Below are 3,130 nucleotides of genomic sequence, written 5' to 3' on the forward strand. Positions count from 1 at the left end.
GAGTCACCTGGGCCGGGGGCGCCTCCCTCCCCGCCCCCCATTCCAGGTCACCTGGGGCGGGGGAGTCACCTGGGCCGGGGGCGCCTCCCTCCCCGCCCCCCATTCCAGGTCACCTGGGGTGGGGGAGTCACCTGGGCCAGGGGATCCTCCCTCCCCACTCCCCCCATCCGAGCGTCACCTGGGCGGGGGAGTCACCTGGGCCGGGGGCACCTCCCTCCCCGCCCCCCATTCCAGATCACCTGGGGCAGGAGGCGCCGCCCCCTCCCCGCAGGTCCCCCAAGGGAGCCCCTTCCCCCGGAGGAAAGCTGGTCCCAGCACCCGGTGCCCCTGCCTCCGCACGGGGCCCACCTCGCTGGGGAAGGGCGGGCGCGGCCGGCGTCCAGGTGGAGGCTGGCCGGTGAGCCCGGGAGGACCTGAGGACAAGTCGGAGCCCCGCCCCGCCGCCTCTGGAGGAAGGAGGAGGGAGCTTCAGGTCCGTGCTGCTGGGTTTTGCTTTTGTGTTTTTGGTAACGATTATATTTTTAAAATAAACTTTTTATTTTAAAATCGATTTACAGAAAAATTGCAAAGACAGCACGGAGAGCCTGGTGTACCCGCCCCCAGTTCCCCCTATGTTAACACCCCAGTTTCCCAGTTTCCTGGGCCATTGGTCGCAATCAATGAGTCATAATCGATTCGCAGTTTTTAGCTCGGGGCCACATTTCAGTCCGATTTCCTTCCTTTCCACTAATGCCCTGTTTCTGTCCCAGGACCCCACCCGGGACCCACATGACATTTAATTGTCATGTCTCCTCAGGCTCCTCGGGATGGTGAAAGTTTCTCAGACTTGCCCTGTTTTTGAGGAACTTGACTGTTTTGAGGGATGGTGGTCAGGAGTTTTGTAGAACATCCTTCAATTGGGGTTTGTCTGGTGTTTCTCTTATGGTTAGAAGGGCGGTGGGTCTGTGGAGGAAACCTCGGGGCTGACGTACCCTCCCCACCCCATCATATCGCCTGACACTGCCCCAGTTCACCTGGCTGAGGTGTGCTGTCAGATGTCTCCGCTGTAAGGTGGCTCTTCCATATTGTACCTTTGGAAGTACGTCAGCCCGCACTGCCCACGTCCCAGTAGTTGATGGGTCAGGAGGGTTGCGGGAAACCCTTCGGTTGGGGTTTGCCTGGTGTTCTCTCCTGAGTATGCGGGGTGATGGGCTGGTTCAGTTCTGAGTCTGTGGGGCCAGGGAGCCCTCAGGTGCAGCCTGGTGACGTGGAGGAGGGGCAAGGGCAATCTCGAGGATGGTCTGCTCCAGCAGGGTTCTGCTGACCCCCACCCCGCCTTCTGAATATTTATGTCCCTGCCACATCTACACAGTCCCAGCTATGTCTACACAGCTTGTTCTACCCAGTCTACCTTGTGTTGGCCACCCCACATCCCACGTGCTCGAGGGCAGGGCCTTGAGGGGGTGGCGCTGTCCCACTTGCAGCCCTGGACATCAAGGACACACCTCCCCCCCTCCCTGGGCACCCCAACCCCTCACCGGGAGACAGCCCACCCCGTTAAAACCTCTGTCTTTGCGCAGGATACTCTTGGAGTATCTTTTGGAACTGCCTTCAGAGACCCTGGCCCATTTTTCTGAATACCACCCTCGGTGGCAAATGTATTTGTGGTGATTTACTTTTGGCGAAGGGCTGCAGGTCATGGGGGAGCCATGGCTGGCATTGGAGGTCGAGCAGCCCTGCTGGGCTGGCTGTTGGTCAGAGCCTGCAGACCGAGTCTATGCTGTGTGCTCAGCACTGGGCAGGGCCTCCACCAGGTGCTCTCTGATTCCTGCACAGGTAGCTCTCACCCTGAGGGTCTGGGGCACCACAACACAGGATCACAGATGGGAGGACTGACAACAGAGATTTCTTCTCTCACAGTTCTGGAGGCCGGAAGTCCAGAATGGCCCTGCACAGACCCACTGCCTTACTGGGCCACACTTACCTGCTGCCAAAAAGGTCTGCTCAAGTCCTGATCCTCAGTGCTTGGGAACATGGCCCTATTTCCTACTGGAGTAGGGTGGGTCCTAATCCAACACGAGGGGGTGTCCTTATAAAAGAGACACAGAGGGACACGGAGAAGATTGCCATGTGATGACCAAGGCAGACTGGAGTGATGTGACCACAAGCCAAGGAACACCTGGAGCCCCAGAAGCTGGAAGACCCTCCCCTAGAGCCCTTGGCAGGAACACAGGCCTGCTGACATCTTGATTTCAGACTCTGGCCTCCAGAACTGTGAGACAATAAAGTTCTGTGATTTCAAGTCACCCAGGGTGTGGCACTTCGTCACAACTGCCCCAGGAGACGCCCTACAGACCTGTTCTTCCTCAAGAGGTGAGCCCTTAGGGCAGAGTGTGCGTCTAAGACACACACATGTGGAGGGCCAGGCACACAGTAGGTGTTCAATAAACACTAGTTGAATGAATGGATGGATGGATTGGTAGGTGGATGGATGAGTGGCAGGTGGGTGGATGGGTGGTTGGGGGATGGATGGTGGATAGATGAGTGGGGTGAATGGGTGGGCAGATGAGTGGTGGATAAATGGCTGGTGGATGGATGGATGGCTGGTGGATGGACGTGTGGATAGTACAGATGGATGGTTGATGACGGGTGGTGGATGGATGGATGTATGGATCGGTGTATGGATGAGTGGTGGATAGATGGATGGGTGGGGATGGTGGATTGATGAATGGGTGGTGGATGAATGGATGGGTGGGCGGATGGTGGATGGATGGGTGGCTGGTGGATGTGTGCACAGGGTAGATGGATGGTGGTTGATGGGTTGTGGATGGATGGTTGGATGGATGGACTGACGTGTGGATGAGTGGTGGATGGGTAGGTGGATGGATGGATGGATGGATGGGTGGGTGGGTGGATGGGTGGTTGGATGGTGGGTGGACGGGTGGTTGGGTGGTGGATGGTGGGCAGTGGATGGATGGATGGATGTGTGGATGGGTGGGTGGCTGATGGATGGATGGGTGGGTGGATAGGGTGGTTGGGTGGTGGATGGATGGATGAGTGGGTGGGTGGTGGATGGATGGGTGGGTGGATAGGGTGGTTGGGTGGTGGGTGGTGGATGGATGGATGGTGGTAGATGATGGTGGATGGATGG

The sequence above is a fragment of the Trichechus manatus genome, unplaced genomic scaffold (genome assembly GCF_000243295.1).
Source record: "Trichechus manatus latirostris isolate Lorelei unplaced genomic scaffold, TriManLat1.0 scaffold00057, whole genome shotgun sequence".
NCBI lineage: Eukaryota > Metazoa > Chordata > Mammalia > Sirenia > Trichechidae > Trichechus > Trichechus manatus.